This window comes from Cupressus sempervirens, chromosome 3 (assembly GCF_028749045.1).
Source record: "Cupressus sempervirens isolate cs-2001-9-10 chromosome 3, ASM2874904v1, whole genome shotgun sequence".
Taxonomy (NCBI): Eukaryota; Viridiplantae; Streptophyta; class Pinopsida; order Cupressales; family Cupressaceae; genus Cupressus; species Cupressus sempervirens.
Genome location: NC_143120.1, coordinates 826647739 through 826670857, shown reverse-complemented (window position 1 = coordinate 826670857; position 23119 = coordinate 826647739). Strand labels below are relative to the sequence as shown.

Genomic DNA, 23119 nt, shown 5'->3' with positions numbered 1-23119 from the left:
ACTTATACACTTCCATTTCCTCATATATTTACTCTCAATCTATTATTCCTTTGATAGGAGAACCTTTCTCTAAAACCAATTGTTCAAAATGTAATGATATATAGGTGACTAGGAGGTGCGGGGGCAAGGGAGGGGGGTGTTGGGGGTGGTTGGGCGGTGAACTAGGAACCACTCAAAACATTTCACTTTGAATGTTTCTTCTTTACTTTATCAAATTTTCTAACCTACTAGCATGCATGAACATAAAGCAATAGAGAAATCAACGACATAAAACTTTGACACAATATTTGGTAACCCAAAAACCCTCCAAGGAGAAGGTAAAACTTGGGTGGGGATGACACCACAATGCTTCACTACTATAGTAATAAATTTGGCTTGTTAGGGCTTACAATTGATCACTTCTGGTGATCTACTCTATTAGAAGTATGAAGGTTTTTTAGGTCCACCTTGTGAAATAATTCTACAATACAATAAAGTATGTACTTTTTTGAGAGATATTACAAAGGACTATTAGGTCCACCTTGTTATAAGATTTACTAGATGCAACTATTAGGATTCAATCGGTAGGATGATCCTTGTTCATAACTTGATTTACTAATATTGATCCTTTGAAGATTGTAATCATCTAACTATGATAGATATGTCTCTTCTTTTCCCTTTATACTACTTGGTAGAAAACTTACTCATTATTCTCTATCTTCTTCTTGCTTTCCATATTTTCTTGCTTCACTTGTTTATATACTTTTTATTCATGTTTTTCACTTCTCATGCTTATTTACACACTTAGACAAAACAATTTACATTTCTTATACATCCATCAAAATATATGTTCAATCTAAGTTAACTCAAACAAGATATGTCTTTACAATTATCAAATTACACCATTAGGTTGGTTGAATGCTAATACTCAGGTCACACTATAAACTTGGGTGTTATTCTGATGCTTGAGCAATTAAGTGAACTTAGGTAATACTCTAGCACTTGGGTAACACTAGATGCCTTTCTTGAGCTAGATGCTTATTTCATATTGAGAACTTGGTGAATATTATGAATTCGGTACAAATTTCTAGCTTGGTTCACACTGAGAACTCAATTTACATTGAAATGCCTATCCATGAGATAGTGCTCAGTTAACATAGGATATTTTGAGTCAACTCAGGCTACACTAAGCATGATGATTAAAGGAAAACTCAATTACAATATTAACCAACCTTCTTAGATGAATTCAATGTTTTTTAACTAATTGACAATATGTTTTGCCATAGGGTCAACATTATTAGCTTATAAGGTTGAACATAGATGATCTTTGTGAAGAAAATAAGATGTTTTGGCAATTAAACTAAGACAAGTTTAATTTATTTAAATTTTGTTTGATAATGTCACTATCTAATGAATATACTTTGCATCTAAAATTATGTGGTAAATGTGACTATTTTTTCTATTTCTGATTTTTATTGAACATGAATGATGAGAAATTTAATATAAAGTATATATTAGCAAGTAGTAGTCTTCACATGTGCAACACATTGAACAAATCAATATGATCAATGTTAACATTTAGTCTTATAGTTTATACCATGATTAGGACCACCACCAAAGGTATATTTTATATCATATTTAGTATTATCATTAAAGTTCAAATTTTATTTTGATTTATTATTAATTTATTTGGGTTTGCATTTAATTGGTTTAGGATTGAAAATAAAGATAGGCAAAGGGTAAAGATTTAGATTTGATTAGGGCTATGGTTTGGGTAAGGGTCGAGGTCAAGGTAAGGGTCAAGATCAAGGTGAGGATTATTGTTAAGTTTTATCATTATAGTTAGGATTTGGTTTAGGTTTATAATTATGGTTAGGGTTACATATTTATCATTAACATTAGAGTTAATATAAGGGTTATGGTTTACTACTAGGATTTAATGTAATATGTTGAATCAATTAATATAGTTAGGATAAGGGATAACATTTATATCATCCTTAGGTATGCATTAGGTTCAAGGTTTACAATTTACAATTAGGTTTTATCATTTATGATTAGGGTTTAGCGTTTAATGAGTATTACTATGGCTAGTGTAAGGGTTAAGGATTATAGACGGTGGTATTACTATAATTAATATTTTGGTTAGGGATAGGATTTACATCATGTTTAGATTAGGTTAGAGTTAGTGTCAAAATTAAGATTATGGTTAGGGTTAGGTTTTCTCCTATTCTTTCAATTAGGGTTAGGGTTGTGCTTCCCTCATGTTTAGGATTACTATTGTCTTATAAATAATGTTAAAGATAAAAGTATAGCTAGGATTAGGTTTTAGGATAAGGAATATGGTTAATATTAGGCTTTAAATAATGTCTAGGGCTAGAGTAAGTATTTAGGTTAGACATAGTCCACTATAACTTAGTTTAGGGATATGGTTTGGATTACTATCAAGGTCAAGGTTAGGATTATAGATAATATTATTATATGGTTAGGATTTAATTTAGGTTTGTGATTATGGTTAGGGTTATGATTTAGAATCAACATTAGGGCTTATATAAGAGTTGGAGTTTACTCTTAAGATTGAATATAATATGTTAAATCAATTTGCATGGTTAGTGTAATAGTTACCACTCATATTATTGATAGGTATGACATTAGGTTTTAGCATTCATGATTAGGGTTTACCATTAAATAATTATAACTATGGTTAGGATAAGGGTTTAGAATTATGGCCAGTGTTATCATTACAATTAGTATAGGGTTATAGTTAGGGTCAAAGTTAAAATTACGGTTAGGCTTATGTTTCTATCATGCTTAGGATTAATGTTTATTTTATAAATAATGTTAGAACCATAATTGAATTTAGGATTAGGGCCTATGGTAAGGATTATGGTTAAAATTAGGATATAAATCATGGTTAGGGATAGGTTGAGTATTTATATTAGACAAAAGATTAGGATTTAAGATTAGGTTTTCAAATACAACTAAGATTTTAGGGTATACATCATGGTTATAGTTATACTTTCAAGTATGGTCAGTACAAGGCTTAGAATTATCATTAGGGTTAGAGCTTATTTTAGAAATAAAATTAGGTTTGGAGTAGGATACTTTAGGGTTATGATTTTAATTATTCTTAGGGATAGGATTAAGTTTGGGTTTTCGATTACTCATCTTGTTAGATTTGAAGTTATTCTTAGATTAGAAAAAAAAATAAGGTTAGAGATTTTGCAAGAAATAATATAATTCAAAAGAAATCATTTGTTATGCTTCAAAAAGATTAGAGTGATGGATGTACAAAGATTGTTACTTTTTTTGTCCGACCAATACAGAAAATAAACTTAGAGGTGGATATGTGCAAGTTTATTGGTTGAATTTATATTTCAAACTGAAATAAATAGTACATATTATAGTTTGATCAAAACAAAAAACTAAAATTGTAGCTCTTACTAGCTACAAACAAAACTCAATTGAACTTCTACAAGCTCTTAAAATTCTCTTGAGAAATCACTTCTCTATAGACACAATAACTAAAGGTTATAGTTGCTACAATAAATACACTATGAAAACAGAAGACAACTATCTCTATTTTCCTCTTATTCTTCTATCTCTTCTATATCAAATTGAAACAGTGCCAGCTATTCTTGTGCAAACCCTTTACCTACTGATTTTGCCTTACATTTTTCAACATCTCTATTTTTCTTATACTTGGATTTAGAAACCCATTTTACAATTATGCACTCTATCATTAGAAAAATCAACTAGTTTCAATGTATAATTTTTCTCAATAGATTCCATTTCATCATTCATTTCATTAATATATTCTTCTTCTTAATTTTCATCTTTAAAATGTATAGGATCTTGAGCTAATAGAGAAAAATATGATCATGAATTTATCCTATCCTCTTGATCATAAATATATTGTAGACTTCTAGTCTTATTACTTCTATGCCTTGATCTCAATTGTAATATTGTAGGATTTGAGTCATTACTTACTCGTGGACTTAGAAATTCTCCTTGCTCATCTCCCATTTGTATTATCTCCTTGTGGTCTTCTAGATGGACTTCCTCTTTGCTCATTTGACCGATCTTCTTGACTTTCTTGAAATTTTCTATCTTTTTCATCACATGATATTTTTAGAGTGCCTACAATTGTCTTGTCTATACTTCTATTGCATGATTCTTTGTCTCTGAATATAACATCTCAACTTATAATTACTTTTTTAGTTATAGGATTAAACCATGTGTAAGCCTTATATTTTTCATCAAAACAAATAAACATGCACTTTTCACTTTTATCATTTAATTTACTCCAAACTTCTTTAGGAACATGTGCATATATGAAATACAACCAAATACTCTTAAATGAGAAACATAATGATTCTTACCACTCCATTCTTGTTGTGTAATCACATTCCTTAGAATTGTTTTTGGACTTCTAATTAAGATATAGACAAAAAAAAAGCTATTGCTTCAGCTGAATATTCATTAAGTAGATTGTTACCTTTCAACATGCTTCTTGCCATCTCCATTAATATTTGATTCTTCCTTTTTAGACCACCATTTTGATGAGGTGTGCAACTTGTAATGATCCTCTAAACTTTAATCCATGACACCTTCAATAATCCAAAATCTTGATTAACTTGCATTTACTTCCTCTATCTGATCTCAAAACCTTGATGGATAGATTTCTTTATTTTTTAACCAATTCTTTAAACTCCTTGAATTTTGCAAATGTCTCGAATTTATATTTGAGAAAGTAAACCCATGTTTTCCTACAATAATCATCAGTGAATGTTAGAAAATAAATACTTCCCATAATGATGGTGTTTGCATTGGACCGCACAAGTCTATATGAACAATTTCTAAAGGTGCCCAAGCTCTATATGACATTTATTTTGGAAAACTTTCCCTACATTGCTTTAAGAAAATACAACTTTCATATGAACTAAATGGTTCTTTAGTGAGGGGTAAAACTCTTACCATTTTTCCTTTGAACCAAACATAATCCCTTGAAATTTAGATAACCATATTTCAAATGTTATTTTCATGCTTGATCTTGAAATGTTTCCTTGAAACTTGCTCTAGTCTCCTACATCACTCAAATTTTTATGTGAAGTGGAAACATTCTATTGCTTGTCGTTTCAACCCGTGTAATCACCATGTTAGTAGGAGAAATATAAAATATAGTGTACATATTATTTTCAAAACAAATTTATAACCTTTTTGTGCAAGTTGTCCCACTGTTATAAGATTATGCTTCAAACCTAATATGAAATAAACATTAGAAATATATTTCTTACCAAGCTTTTTCACTAAATTAATTGCACCTTTTTATTTTACCTCTATTGTGTTATTATTTTTGAATTTCACTTTTGATTCGGTTGAAGTATGCAAGCTTTAAAAAATATTTTTATTTACTATCACACGATTACTACAATGACTATCTAGAAACCATACATAACTTGAGCTCTCTTCAACTACATGACATGTAATGAACAATGTCCCATAACTACTCTTAGAAAGTTTGCATGTTTCTTCCCTATATCTACTTGTTTCTTTTTCCATTCATTTAAAAAATGTCCAAGCTCCTTGCAATAATAACATTGAGTATTTTATTTTTCATACCTTTATGATGTTTGATTGTTATTGTGTCCCCTTGAATTTAGACATTGGTTTCTCCATGCTATAAGATCTGAACTCTTTCTTCCTTCTCTTCGATAGTTTTTTCACCTCTTCCTCCTCCTCTAAATCCAAAGTTTACTCTTCCTCAACCTCTACCAAATTTTATTTGTTTCTTGAAAGTATTATCCAAAGTTGTGTCATTGTTCTTATTTACCCTGGATTCATGTGCAATTAGTAATCCAAACAAATCATCTAAATTCAACATATATCTTTAGTTTCCTCAATCATAATCACAAAAGTATCAATTTTTTTGGGAAAACATATAAGCCGAATAAAACATATAAGTTGGAATTTCCAATCAGCTAAGCCAAAGGAAATCGTAGAATTCAAATATACCAATCACTTAAAAAATTAAAGGGGCTAATTAGAGAAAACTAAATCTTTATAGAAATCAATATTAATAACTTATGAAGCCCTATTTTTATGACATAGAATCCCCCTCTAAATTCCCATGAACTTTCAAATTAATGTTGAATAGTATGTTAAGAGAAGGAATTATAAGATTTTTCCTATATATTGCATCTAGAAACTTATATATTCTTGAAAAGGAGACCTTTTTTTAAGCTATTATATATCAATGCACCCAATTTCCCACCCTTCAATGTCCAAAACTAAAACTCTAGTAGTCAAGTATTGGTTTGATATGTCCAAAACCTGCAATGACATTAATCTACAAAACCAATAGTCCTTGAAACCTCTATTTTTTTGGTTTTTGTCCTCTATATTTTTAAATAGGTTCATCTATATCCTCTTGAAGGAACTCCTCACTATTAGAACTCTACTCTTAGTAGTTAAATTTTGATCACTTTTCCATATCAAAGATTAAATTAAAGCTTTGTTGAATTAAACTCACTAATTTTCTCAACTCGATCACTTGGTTGATCTTGATAGGGTTGTCTGATGCCCTTTCTCTATTTGTTCTTGTTTCTCTTTCCATTTGAATAAATTTTCACCCCTCCTTTATTTCATGAATTAAATTCAATGATTTTCTCAACTATTGTGATATTGTTATTTGAATTCGTCTCTATAGTTTTTGAGTCAAACTCATTGATATATGTTTCATGAGTAGTAATCCTTTTGTAATCCTTTGAGGAGTTCTATTATATTCTTTATTGGACTCATGTGTCCCTTACCCTACCATTAAAAACAAAGACATCAATTTTGTATGAGCAATACTTGTTTCATCTCCATTTGTTATGATTAGCAAAGCAAAAGGTGATAGAGTCAAAAGAGAAGTTGCAACAAAGGCTTGGGGAATGTATGCATGTTTCTAAAAGATGAACCCCATATGTAGAGTTGACTTATTAAAGATATTGAAAATGTCTAACAAGTTGGAATGTTCAATAGTCTTATTTATATTGGATAATATCATTGAAAAAATCAATATGAATAGGTTTACTCCTTATGTGGTTTGGCTTTTGAGTTTTCTTTGCTTTTTTCTAATGCAATCATAACTGCATTTATATCTTCTTTAAGAAAAAGATATTTTAGGATTAAGATAAATATATATAAATCGATTTCAAGATGAGATCCTCAATATATTTTGTTATGAATAGTCCCTTCTCTAATCTCATGGCCCCTTTTTTAATATCTAAGGATGTGATCCCATGAAGGGGGTTGCATAACCTATTTTGGTGGAGTGGGTGGTCTTATTAAATAAATAAAAAGTTTGTTACGAGATTAATTGAAATCTTCTCCTCAAAAGTAGTAGCCTCTATTTTTTAGGGTACATATTTAAATGAGCAGAAAAGATGGGGGGCTAGAAATTGTGCACCCCCCCCACTTAGGCTTTTTCTTGTGTCTCTTGTCAATCATATACTAATTTGTATATTTTATCAATAAACTTTTAAAATATATTTATTTATTTAGTAAGTGAATTGAATAAGTAAAAGTTAAAAAGATCATGAGACCACCCGCTTCCATAAATTATAGGACTGAAACTTTATCAAAATAACTTGACTAAAAAATTCATGGCACCTCCCACTTAAAAGTACTCCTAAAAAATCTCTAGATTACCCATTGAAACTTTTTAGGAAGCCCCTCCATAGGACCATACCCCAACTGAATATATATTTTTTGATTTCTATATATTGAGAAAAATGAGAGCTAGAAACCTCATGTTGGGGCAACTTATGGATATATAAATCTTTGGTTTTAATGGGTAGTTCACTGTTCTAAAGAGCCATGGATATGTAGGATTTAGTTCAAAGTCAAATAGAGTTCTCAATTGATTTTTTAAATGAAGCACTACAAGTAAGTGTAGATAATAACTCTTGTGTTTTCTTCATTCAGCATACCTGTAGCACTAAACCACAAGACAAAACATTGGACTAGTTTTGCACTTGTCTCCATTTCAAGGATGCCTATCAAATGCATGAACTTTTATCTCAACTCATCAATGTTATTTTGGCTGATGAAAGTGTTAGGGGAGGTCCCCTTCTCACCTTTGTAAATCGAGCACGGGTGAAACAGTCCATGATTTTGAAACACAATTAGACTTTGTCAAGAAGGTATAAATCTTTCTCTTCCATGCATTCCACAAAGGAAATGAATATGTATTCTAATTGCTATCAATTATGCAGGTACCTAATAGTTGGCCTTTTAAATAACTTTTATCAGGTACCTAATATTCTAGAGGAGGTGAATAAATGGGTAGTGAATGAAAGCACAGGAAGATAGAGGAGTTCCTTTCACCTAATTCTATAGATGAAGACACCAGGGTCATTCTGGTAGATGTAGATGGAGGGAAAAAATTGGATGAAGATGGATAGGTTGGTTGAGCTCTTTGTTTAGTTTGTAGACAACTTTGCAAATTTCTATCTCTTTTCTTTCCTGTTTCCTTGGCTAAAGTAGTCATCCTCTCATTTGAATTTCTATTTCACTTGATTTGAATATTTATGATCGACTCTTTAACTTTGTTAAGTTTCTTATTATTGAGAGGAATGCTTGGTACTCTTTATGTATTCATGTTGCTAGTAGCATATAATATTGTTGTCAACTTACAAACTGTTATTAGAGAGACAAAGAAGGGGAGAAATATTAGTGGGAGATTAACAAAGGTGAAATAAGAAAGAAAGGCAGAGCAGAGGAGATAGAGATAAGATATATACAAAGAACATGGAAAAATTAGAATATCTTTCCATCAATTGACCATTCCTTCTAACAATATCAATTTCACATTAAAATATACTAACCAATAAATCAATAAAAGATTGAAACACTTTTATAAATATTTATATCTTAACTAGATTTAAGTTGGAACTTATTTTTTAAATTTAAACAACTTATAAATCAATAACTTTCTGCCATTCTTTTCAAAAAGATTACGTATTTTTCCATATATATTTGTAAGTAAAATTTTCAAACTATTTCTGTATTGTAAGCTTCAAACTGAACTTAAAATATGAGCTTTGTGCTTTAATCCAAAGATGGGTTGAGGAAAACATGATCCCAAATGTAACAAGCAAATTACACTACTTTGACGACAAGCCCTAGTTTCAGTGGAAGACAACACACATCCGTGACAACATCAACCTGATTTCAAAATAGCAAAGCAAGCAATAATCTATTTCTTTATACTCACGAGATCTTCAAAAAGTTTGTGAAAATGCCATTACCTCTAAACAGTGGATATTCTATGCTTCAAGAAGTACCAAACATTCTATCCTGCTTGCTCTACAATAGCCGATAATTATTCCTGTTCCTAATTATATCATCAGTGGGTTGACTTCAAACATTAAAGGTTAACCACATTAGCTTTCTGATGGATTAAGCACATGCCCAACAAAGAGGATAATCCCACTTTTGTCTTCCTTGATCACAATCATGAATGGATGGTCAGCTACAAAGTCCTCAATTGGGTATGTGGTTGCGTATCGCCACTCATACTCGAATGCAGTGAGAGCCGCTGCTTCAGTACCCTCCTCATTAACCTCCACATATGAATTGTGATAAACCTCTGAAATGCACAGACTCCCACTCACACATTCAACCATGTCATTGAAATTGGCACCATCAGTGAAGGGCAGGACAAGTCCCATCTTTTTCAGTACCTCAGTTGCATTAACACTAGATGATATCTTGAAGCGAGGTAGCTGAAAAGAACGTACCTCCACCTTGTTTCCCAGGTAAAGATGGTGCTCAAGAAAATTAAGATCAACTTTTCTCTCAAGTTCAGGAAGACCATTGATATCATTGTGTAGGATAATGTACATGGAGAAGCATCGCCTGTCCTGTCCCTGAACATAGGGAAGGTAGAGTATTTTGCGGTCATCAAGAATTGTAATATATTGCTTCTTTTACAGGCATTGAGGATATCTTGCTTTTTCAATTGAGCTTTAACATGTATAGGAACGTCCAAAGTTTCTTGTGCCGACCTAAAGTCCTTTGCCGAAAACTACGGGTAACCCAACGCGCGTATAGCTAAATCCCAGGGTGGATGATATTATTTTATGAAGTTAATTTGATTTAAACAATGCACATTGGATACGATTTCTTCGTATAAGTTGGATGTGCAAAATTATAACTGGCGAATATTCACTTTAACAATTTAAATATGTTTGAGTGTATGTCTTATCTAGTATAAATATCTTAAATAAATCTATTTAAAGATAAATAAATCTATTTAAAGAAATTTGGTCTATGTCTTATGTACTAGTATAAATATCTTAAATAAATCTATCTAAAGAAATGCCGATTTATATCCACTACAAAATAATTATAATTTAATTTACTACATTTAAAAGTATTTGTATTTCTTTATCTCTATTTATTTAATTTTTTATTAAGCTTTTTATTTTAATTTCTTAAAAAATGGATGATTTATATTTCCAAATATTGTAATTTAAATGGATATTTTATGTGCTATTTATTAAATTATTTTTAAAAGTATATTCTATTTATAATAAGATTTAAACATTTGACATGTAGATGGTTGTCAAATTTAACCTAAAAGAGTAAAAGTTAACATTAACATACTCACATCATCCCACTCTCCCATTTTGTCATTGTAGAATGCCTACCAGCATTAATTAGGATAGATATCTTAAAAATCTATCTAAAGAAATGTTGATAAATATCCACCACAAAATAATTATAACTTAATTTACTACATCTAAACTTATTTCTTAATATTTTTATTATTATTTCTTAAAAAAGGGTGATTTATATCTCCAAATATTATAATTTAAACAATTATTTTATGTGGTATTTATTAAATTATTTTTAAAAGTAGATTCTATTTTTAATAAGATTTAAACTTTTGATATGTAGATGGTTGTCAAATTTAACATACAAGAATAAAAGTTAACATTAACATGCTCACACCATCCCACTCCACCCATTCTGCCATTGTAGAATGCTTATCAACATTAATAAGGCATAGATAAGGCAAGAACTAATGTTCCTGTTGTACAATTAATTTTTTTAAACAAAATCTTCAAAATAATAAAGTTCAAAATGATTTATTTTTAATTAATTTTCAAATACTAATTTATTTATTTTCCATTGGCTCGTAGCATTTTTTCCAGAGGTAAAATTGATTTTCCAAGAGCTGAAATTAAAGAAATAAAATTCCAAAATATTCTTTAAAATGCGGAGTCCACCTTAGGGTTTGAGAATCCATCAACAACATTTTGGAGAAAAGTGTCTTTTATCTTCAATGCCCTCTATAGGCAACATCGCTGAAGCTTCAAAATCATCCTCTGTTTCCATTTTCTACATGAAATCTGGGCTCTGTGCCATTAAAAGAGCTCAGCCTACAAAATAAAAAGAGAATCTTCTCCAACAACACAAAAAAACAAAAAGATTGAAGCCCTAATTAATTCACAGTCAGGCCTAATCACACCAAACCTCATTCCACCAACTTTATCGATCACTAAAATTCCAATTTTGATGGCACGAAACTACATACATTAACTATGAAATGTGCAAAGCAGTAGTCCTTTGCACTTTTCTAAAGTTGTTTGGACAATCAATGATGACTAATGAATGTGAGGGAGATAATGGGTTTGATTTCACCAATGCAAAATTTGAAAAGGAAAAGAAAATATGAGATAAGGATGAATTTATTGTAAATTTGAATCTAGAACTATCTGTCATAAATTTGAAAAAAAAAATTTTAAAAAAAATAGTCTTTACTTGGTCTTCAATAGCAATTTTAATTTGATTATATCTTGATCAATCAACCATAGAAGAGTATGTTTCATAACCCACAATCATATCCACTATCATGTCTATTTGGAAGTGGAAAGTCGTCCTTTGTTAAAGATTGGTAAAGTCTCAAAAATATGTGCACACATGAATGAATTTGTCATGTTTAGATGGGGCAAGGTTTGAAATTTATTTAACATAGTTGATAACTTATATAGATCCAACACTCAAGAGTTTGTCTAATTTAACTTTGACCAAGAGAGCTATATGTGGATGTATCTTTCATAATTTTTATTTTAGTGGCTTAATAATAGGAGCTATAGACAATTGATGCACGATTAGATTAGTGTCAAGCCTAGGAATATCTTCATAAGTCTACACAAAATTGATTTTCTTATCTCTAAAGAGATCAATGTATTGTTTTTTTTATTCTTCTAAGAGAGACCAAGCTAAATGCATGATTTGAGGTGCTTGTTACTCAAAGGACTATGACATGGATACCCCATTTTGGCTAATACTAATAGTCTTTTCCATACCATCTAGGGGAAACTTGTTGATAATAGATTGAAGAAGCTAATCAAAGAGGGAGATTATAAAGGAAGATTGTTGAGAATATACAAGTATGTTTTAATCATTATTTTGTCACTGATGTCAAACCTGCTATTAGCTGGTAAGATAATTGTTTACATTATTTAAGTACTATCACCTATTTAATTAATGAAGAAGATTTGATCAAAAGATGTAACGATAGAACCTAAAGGAAAGGTTGAGTTATGATTATATAATGAAGTACAAGAATTAGTTAAGACAGTGATGACATGATGCATTGATAATCTACTTAAGGTTACAAAGATCAGTTACACTAAGAAAGTTTAGAAGAATAGGTTACACAAAGTTTTTCTACCAAGCTTAATTGAGTGGATATTAGGTGTTGAGAAAAGTCAGTGCAAGCCAAGTAGAAAATTAGTTGGAGTCAAGTAAAAGTTCATTCTAGTATATGCCAAGAAAAATAGTGGATGTTGAGAAAAGTTTAGTTGATGTCAAGCACTAGTAAACTTTGTTAGTGCCAAGTAATTTCATAGTGGATGCAGAGCAATGTAGTTTGTGTCGAGCATCAAAAGGTTGATAATGCTAAGCTACTAAATTATTTGAAATATCATGGATTCAATGAATCTGAGCTAACAAGTTTATTTTATTGGAATTTGTGAAACAGGTAGAAGACAAGGATGATGAGTTGGTGTAGTGCCTACCCCTAGGTCACATTTTTGTTATTATTGTCAAACTCTTTTAGGACTAGTTTTATGTTGATGGTTAGCAACATTGTTTTGAGATTATCAGATATTGTGCTATGGATTCAATTGATATGTGATGAGATTACTTAGACTCTACATTTCATGTATGCATGATGATTATTACATTGCTTTCAGTTATTGATTAATTAGATGGTTTATTATCACATGTGCTTTCTTATGGATACTTAACCCATACTTGCATGTGTATGATGTGTGTGTTTGTTCTTGGATGATGTTTCTAATGTGGTTAAGGAAGGGAGTCGTAGTCACCTGCTAGCAAGGATCTACATGATGCACCACTTCCTGCCATTGCCTGTTTAGCTTAGTATATATTGTGCTTGTACATGCATGAATTTTATGTAGGTTGCAAGTACCAGGTATCGACTTGCCTGAATTGCCAAGATGAGCGTACCCTATTGCATTATCTCAATGGTAAGAGAGGGGAGATAAATTCTCAAGTCCAAATCCCAACCATTTAAGCCATTTGTCCTAATTGAAAATTAGGACAAGTATCTAAGTTGAGTACCCTTTGAATGCGTCAGATGACGTAATTCGTGATATTAACCCTTTTGGTTTGATTTTGTATGTGTTTTGCTATAATGAATTTTTCGTATTTTATTTTATGAGTCTTGGTGTATTTTCTATTAAATAAGCCTAATTAAAAGATTTAATTAATGGTTTAATTTAATAAAAAATTAATATGGTATTTTAATATTTATTTTATTTAATTAATTAAGAAATTAATTAAATAAAATAATTAAATTTGAAGATAAAAGTTATAATTTTAAAGTTGGAATGTGATAACACTTATTTAAGTTAATAAATATTTAAGCAATTAAGTTTCAAAAATGAATTTAAAAGTGGAAAATATATTAAAATTATTAAAATATTATAGGCTGCATGATGTGTGCATGTGATTAAAATATAAATATATTAAGATAAAACAAGTGGAGTTATTAAAGTTAGGGCATGAGATTTAAAAATTAATAAATTAATTAAATTGGAAAGAGTAAAGTGAATATTAAATTAATTAATGTGCATTATTTTAATATTTAGGAGTTTGTGAATTCTCGAGAGTTGTCATGTAGACAACACAAGAGTTTGCACTCTAATTATGCACGTGTTGTCAACAACAAAGGGGTTAGCGCACAAATTAAGGACATGGAGTCTGATACATAGAGTTAATACATTTTATAATGTGATTCAATGCAATTCAGATTTTTAACAATTTGTGTGTGTGTGTGTGTGTGTGTGTTTGTGTGTGATTTATTAATAATTATTATATATATATATATATATATATATCTATTAATTGATTTTAATATTTGATTACTTTATAAATGTTTATGTTGATAATCGTTAAATACTAATTATCGATTTAACAATAATTTTTCAATCGAAAAGAGATATTGAATTATTAATTTGAATATTATGGGATTAAAAAATGGTTGACTTTTAATATTAATTTTATCTAATGTATATTAAATACAATTTAATATATATTAAATAATTAAGAGATGGTAATTTATATTATGATGTTTAATGAAGATTATTATAATGATTTAAATTAAGAGACTTTAATGATATTGGATTAAGATTTAATTGACAAGGAGTCATTGTTATAACATTGCTACGATTTGAATTATTATGTTATTATTAATACGTTATGAATTATTAAATAAATTATTGATATACCTTAATTGTGTTAAGAGTTAGTTAAATATTAACTAATGAAGTTTATGTAAGGTATCTCTAGATTGATTAATAATAGTTTTGATGAGTTTATTATTTATTAATGTTTTTTGGGTTTAGCAAACTATTAAGTAACTAATACTGTAAACGGTTTAGATAGTAATTAATTAATCTGGTTAAAGTAAACGAAGTTGAGATTAATTAATGATTGATGTTTTGGAAAATATATTAATCAATTTGAATTGGTTAATAATTGAAAGAGTATTAATTAATTGATTTATTAATCAACGTACATAGGAGGAATTTATTTGAGATATTAATATTTGGTATTAGGGATTCATTATAACTTGTTATTATTAAAGTATTAATTTGAACATTGATGGAATGAAACATAGTTGACTCTTAATGTACGAAATTATCATCAGCTGATAATCATGTAGCTATTGACATATCTACTAGATAATTTAATCATAGAATTAATTAAATTTAATTAATAATAGAGTTTTAATTGTTTAGTCGATAATAACGAATTCAAGGAATTTTTGGGTCACTTAATTGAAAGGTGATAAGTCTTAATCTTAAAATTTAAATATTCGGAGATGTTCTTAGGGAAATTGATTGTTGGCATTAATTTTGAGGAAGAATGCAAATGTTATAGACAAGTAGTTATCCATCGATTATTTTAGGAAATTGTTTTAAAATAATGGAGGGCTAATTCTATGCTTAATTCAAAGTTTTAGATAGGCAAAGGGTAAAGATCGCAATGGAGTTATATATATATAAATTCCAAATTGTATGTCGAAATTTTTTATTGAGAACGTTTAAATATATATATATAAACATTTTAGGGACCCCGTACTCCAACTACCAGCAGTGTACCTGCACGAGTCGTAGAGTACCCGCGTGTTCGCAGGGTACCTACGACCCACGGGCTGCACAACCTTCCTTTCTTTATAAGCCACAACACGTATTTAAATAAAAGCCTACAGCCACAGCCATCCACATGACTTACTTTGATGTGGCAGTGGCATTAAAAGCCTGGGCCTACGTTTAGATTCGTAGAGTTAATACATTTTATAATGTGATTCAATGCAATTCGAATTTTTAACAATTTTTTATAATATTGCAAGATATATATATATATATATATATATATATATATATTGATTTTAATATTTGATTACTTTATAAATGTTTATGTTGATAATTGTTAAATATGAAATATCGATTTAATAATAATTTGTCAATCGAAAAGAGATATTGAATTATTAATTTGAGTATGAAGGGATTAGAAAATGGTTGACTTTTAATATTAATTTTATTTAATGTATATTAAATACTATTTAATATATATTAAATAATTAAGAGATGGTAATTTATATTATGATGTTTAATGATGATTATTATAATGATTTAAATTAAGAGACTTTCATAATATTGGATTAAGATTTAATTGACAAGGAGTCATTGTTATATTATAACATTGTTATAACATTGCTACGATTTGAATTATTATGTTATTATTAATACGTTATGAATTATTAAATAAATTATTGATATACCTTAATTGTGCTAAGAGTTAGTTAAATATTAACTAATGAAGTTTATGCAAGGTTTCTCTAGATCAATTAATAATAGTTTTGATGAGTTTATTATTTATTAATGTTTTTTGGGTCTAGCAAACTATTAAGTAAATAATAGTGTAAATGGTTAAGATAGTTATTAATTAATCTGATTAAAGTAAATGTAGTTGAGATTAATTAATGATTGAAGTTTTGAAAAAGATATTAATCAATTTGAATTGGTTACTAATTGAAGGAGTATTAATTAATAGATTTATTAATCAACATACATAGGAGAAATTTATTTGAGATATTAATATTTGGTATTGGGGATTTATTATAACTTGTTATTATTAAAGTATTAATTTGAACATTGATGGAATGAAACATAGTTGACTATTAATGTACAAAATTATCATCAGCTGATAATCATGTAGTTATTGACATAGCTACTAGATAATTTAATCATAGAATTAATTAAATTTAATTAATAATAGAGTTTTAATTGTTTAGTCGATAATAACGAATTCAGGGAATTTGTGGCTCACTTAATTGAAAGGTGATAAGTCTTAATCTTAAAATTTAAATATTGGGAGATGTTTTTAGGGAAATTGATTTTTGACATTAATTTTGAGGAAGAATGCAAATGTTATAGACAAGTAGTTATCTATTGATTATTTAGGAAACTGTTTTAAAATAATGGAGGGATAATTCTATGCTTAATTCAAAGTGTTAAATTGGTCGACTTGTAGATTAAACGAAGAATCTTATAGATTTGAAATATACTTGAAACAAAAACTGAGACCTCCATACTCAATACAACTATGTAATTTTAGCAAACCAAAACATGTGCTTGCATTGTGTTTTCTCTATGCTATCTATTTTGGATTTTTGGGTTGACTAGTTGTTGACCAGTTAGGATGTCTACTAGAGGCTCGGGGGTTATGTATCATGTATGACATGTGATTACCTTTATTTTGTTGCATCATGGATTAGTATAGGATGATGTATCTTTATTTTTACATATGTATATTCTTTTAAGCCTTTCATACTATGTGGCATGTATAGTGGATGACCGAGCAATCGAAAATGTAATTTAAGAAGATTGGAGTTTTCATTATTATTTCATGTGGATGTAGTATTAGATGGAAACATAATTGGTTATGTTAGATGTGATTCTATGTTAAGGGATCCTTGAAGAATGTGACCTGTTATGTATGTTTATGATTACTTTCAGTTGGATATTGTTATTGCTTTTGCTACGAAGTTATGAATGGTTTTACTTTCATGTTTTAAAAAAAAAAAATGCTACCAAACTTAGTGAAACTTTAGGTTAATTCTTTGAATCTCTTTGTAGGGCATTACATTTGGTATCAGAGCTAGAGTTTCAACATTGGGAGCTCTAGGTATATTTGAATGCCACTAGTTGTTAACTAGTTGAACAAAACGAAAACTTTGAACTATCATGTGTATCTCTTTCAAGCTAAAAAACTCGAAACTAGGTGAACTAAAACAAAACTTAAACTATTACTTGCATATTTTTCATACTTCAACACTTAGCTTCCAAAACTAAAAATTCTACTTAAACCTAAACAAGTGCAAAACTGAAAATTGAAACTCATTATGGTTTCGAAACATGTACCTTTTGTCTATGTTGTAAGCTAGTATGCCTTTGTTTATCTCTGCGAGCATTATGTTGCTCTTGTTTAGAATGTATTAGGGGATCTATTTTAGTAGTTGTTAAAAGAATGAATATTGGATCGATATGGTTTTTGTTTTATCATTAAACTAGAATCATATTGCTCTAAGTGTGTTGTAGTGTTACCAGTGGAATCATATTCCCATATAGGGGGAAAGGGTTCAATGGGACCTGAATAGTGAGTATCTTAGGTTTTCATTCTTACAAGCTCCAGGAGTAAGCCTAATTCTAGGGGGGCTGGATATAGTGTTTGCACCTAGGTCACATTTTTGTTATCATTGTCGAACTCTTTTAGGACTAGTTTTATGTTGATGGTTAGTAGCATTGTTTTGAGATTATCAGATATTGTGCTACGGATTCAGTTCATATGTGATGATATTACTTAGACTCTACATTTCATGTATGCATGACGATTATTACATTGCTTTACGTTAATGATTAATTAGATGGTTTATTATTAGATGTGTTTTCTTATGGATACTTACCCCATACTTGCATGTGTATGGTGTGTGTGTTTGTTCTTGGATGGCGTTTCTAATGTGGTTAAGGAAGGGAGTCGTAGTCACCTGCTAGTCGAGATCTACATGATACACCACTTCCTACCATTTCCTATTTAGCTTAGTATATATTGTGCTTGTACATGTGTGGGTTTTATGCAAGTTGAAGGTATCGAGTATCGACTTCCTTGAATTGCCAAGATGAGCGTACCCTATTGCATTATTTCAATGGTAAGTGAGGGGAGATAAATTCTCAAGTCCAAATCTCGACCCTTTAAGCCATTTGTCCTAATTGAAAATTAGGACAAGTATCTGACTTGAGTACCCTCTGAATGCGTCAGATGACGTAATTCGTGATATTAACCCTTTTGGTTTGACTTTATATGTGTTTTTCTATAATGGGTTTTTTGTATTTTATTTTATGAGTCTTGGTGTATTTTCTATTAATTAAGCCTAATTAAAAGATTTAAGTAATGGTTGAATTTAATGGAAAATTAATATTGTATTTTAATATTTATTTTATTTAATTAATTAGGAAATTAATTAAATTTGAAGATAAAAGTTATAATTTTAAAGTTGGAATGTGATAATATTTATTTAAGTTAATAAATATTTAAGCAATTAAGTTTCGAAAATGAATTTAAAAGTGGAAAAGATATTAAAATTATTAAAAGATTATAGGTTGCATGATGTGTGCATGTGATTAAAATATAAATATATTAAGATAAAACAAGTGGAGTTATTAAATTTAGTGCATGAGATTTAAAAATTAATAAATTAATTAAATTGGAAAGATTAAAGTGAATATTAAATTAATTAATGTGCATTGTTTTAATATTTAGGAGTTTACGATTTCTTAGGAGTTGTCATGTAGACAACACAAGAGTTTTCACTCTAATTATGCAGGTGTTGTCAACAACATAGACGTTAGTGCTCAAATTAACCACATGGTGTCTACAACCTCATGACTCATCTAGAAGGTTGGAAAAAGCTCGTGCTTAGTTGTCAACACCTTCTGATTGTTTCTAGAGACATTCTAGGTGCTTCCTGAGTGTTCCTTATTAGGAGGCACTCTTAGAAGCTTAGAAGGAGCATTGGGAGACTTGTTGGAGGACCAGGAACATGGGAGGAGGAAGGAGCTTGCTCTACGAATTCTGAGGAGAAAGGAATTAGCATCAGTATCTAGGTACACTCGTGATTTTTGCATATTCCCTTTTTGCATGCTTTGTCTTCCTATCTTCATCGTGTCTACTAGATGATTGCTTGGATAATTCTTGTGATGAATGTTTAATTCAAATTTGCATGTTGATTCTCTCATTATGTGAAGAAATCAATAGAGAACTTAATTAGAAAACCCTAGCTTCCATTCATGAAAATAAATTAGTTTTAAATCGGGTTTGGGTTTGAATTGTAATAGAATCGAAGATTTGATTAGACAAGGGTTTGTATTTTAATGAAGAATTCTAAGTTAACATTTATAGTCAAACATATTAGATAGATTAATGGGAACAAATATTTTATAAGTTATTATAAATGGAAGCCCTTTTTAGATTATGTATATGCCTCATTATAAAATATACATATTTGTACAAATTTGACTACTTGTATATATATATATGTATATACATAAATATATACATATATATATATACATAAATATATATACATATATATATGTATATACATACATACATACATATATTTATTTATTTATTTAAAAATGGTGTTGTCATATCACAATAGAAAAATGTTTAATGAAATTCTATTTTCTATATATATATATATATATATATATATATATGCATATATATACAAATACGTATATCCATATATATATATATATACACACATACATATATGAATATATTTGTATAAGATCGCAATGGAGTTATATATTTATAAATTTTGAATCGTATGTGGAAAACGCTTATTGAAAATGTTTATATATATATATATATATATATATATATATATATATATATATATATATATATATATATATATATATATATATATATATATATATATATATATATATAAAAACATTTTAGGGACCCCGTACCCCAATTGCCGGTGGTGTACTTGCACAAGTCGCAGAGTACCCACGTGTTTGTAGGGTACCTGTGACCCACAGGCCGCATGACCTTCCTTTCTTTATAACCCGCAGCACATATTTAAATAAAAGCCTACGACCACAACCGTCAGCACAACTTACTTTGATGTGGCAGGGGGAATAAAAGCCTACGCCTATGTTCAGATTCGTAGAGTTAATACATTTTATAATGTGATTCAATGCAATTAAGATTTTTAATAGTTTGTTATTATTATTATTATATATATATATATATTGATATTGATTTTAATATTTGATTACTTTATAAATGTTTATGTTGATAATTGTTAAATATGAAATATCAATTTAATAATAATTTGTTAATCGAAAAGAGATATTGAATTATTAATTTGAATATTAAGTGATTAGAAAATGGTTGACTTTTAATATTAATTTTATCTAATGTATATTAAATACTATTTAATATATATTAAATAATTAAGAGATGGTAATTTATATTATGATGTTTAATGATGATTATTATAATGATTTAAATTAAGAGACTTAATTATATTGGATTAAGATTTAATTGACAAGGAGTTGTTGTTATATTATAAAATTGTTATAACATTGCTACGATTTGAATTATTATGTTATTATTAATACGTTATGAATTATTAAATAAATTATTGATATACCTTAATTGTGCTAAGATTTAGTTAAATATTAACTAATGAAGTTTATGTAAGGTTTCTCTAGATGGATTAATAATAGTTTTGATGAGTTTATTGTTTATTAATGTTTGTTGGGTCTAGCAAACTATTAAGTAAATAATATTATAAATGGTTTAGATAGTTATTAATTAATTTGATTAAAGTAAATTTAGTTGAGATTAATTAATAATTTAAGTTTTGAAAAAGATATTAATCAATTTGAATTGGTTAATAATAGAAGGAGTATTAATTAATTGATTTATTAATCAACATACATAGGAGGAATTTATTTGAGATATTAATATTTGGTATTGGGGATTTATTATAACTTGTTATTATTAAATTATTAATTTGAACATTGATGAAATAAAACATAGTTGACTCTTAATCGACAAAATTATCATCAGTTATTAATCATGTAGTTATTGACATAGCTACTAGATAATTTATTCATAGAATTAATTAAATTTAATTAATAATAGAGTTTTAATTGTTTAGTCGATAATAATGAATTCAGGGAATTTGTGGGTCACTTAATTGAAAGGTGATAAGTCTTAATCTTAAAATTTAAATATTGGGAGATCTTTTAGGGAAATTGATTGTTGACATTAATTTTGAGGAAGAATGCAAATGTTATAGACAAGTAGTTATCTACTGATTATTTTAGGAAATTGTTTTAAAATAATGGAGGGATAATTCTATGCTTAATTCAAAGTGTTAAATGGGTCGACTTGTAGATTAAATGAAGAATCTTATACATTTGAAATATACTTGAAACAAAAACAGAGACCTTCTTACTCAATAAAACTTTGTAATTTTAGTAAACCAAAACATGCGCTTGCATTGTGTTTTCTCTATTCTATCTGTTTTGGGTTTTTGGGTTGACTAGTTATTGACTAGTTAGGATTTCTACTGGAGGCTTGAGGGTTATGTATCATGTATGACATGTGATTACCTTTAGTTTGTTGCATCATGGATTAGAATAGGATGATGTATCTTTATTTTTACATATATATATATATATTCTTTTAAGGCTTTCATACCCTATGGCATGTACAGTGGATGATCGAGCAATCGAAAATGTAATTTAAGAATGTTGGACTTTTCATTATTATTTCATGTGGATGTAGTATTAGATGGAAACATAATTGGTTATGTTAGATGTGATTCTATGTTAAGGCATCCCTGAAGAATGTGACCTGTTATGTATGTTTATGATTACTTTCAGTTAGATATTGTTATTGCTTTTGCTACTAAGTTATGAATGGTTTTACTTTCATGTTTAAAAAAAAAAAATGCTACCAAACTTAGTGAAACTTTAGGTTAATTCTTTGGATCTCTTGGCAGGGAATTATAGTTGGTGGCACAAAATTCAGAGTAAACCATTTTTAGGAGAATTCAAAGAGGATTCTAAGACAAGTTTCTAGAAGAAAGATGGAATATGGGGTAGATACATTGTATCCTACCTAATTTTTCCTAACCCTAAGTTGGATGATTTAAAATGAGCAACAAAATATCTTAATTTCCTATTTATAGGAATGGCTGGTCATGAAGCAAAAGATTTAAATGCAAGAATTTAAGGAAGATAGGAATTCAAGGGCTTCGCTTCATCAAGTGAGCTAAGAGGAGATTGCATTCGCATGTTAAGAAATAAGGGTTAAGAAGTTGAATGCTTAAAGGGTAAAAAAGCTATCAAAACTACAATATATAAAGGCCAAGTAGAATTGGGGACTAAACAAATATTTGCAATCTACAAATAAACTTGTAAGTTGTATTAGATCAAGCCTTACTATTACTCTTTGACAA

At 28.9% G+C, this 23119-nt stretch overlaps 1 pseudogene; it reads right to left on the bottom strand.

Moving 5' to 3' along the window:
* Positions 1-9286: 9286 nt before the first annotated feature.
* Positions 9287-23119, bottom strand: part of LOC149569328 (serpin-ZXA-like) — a 46189-nt pseudogene continuing 32356 nt past the window's right edge.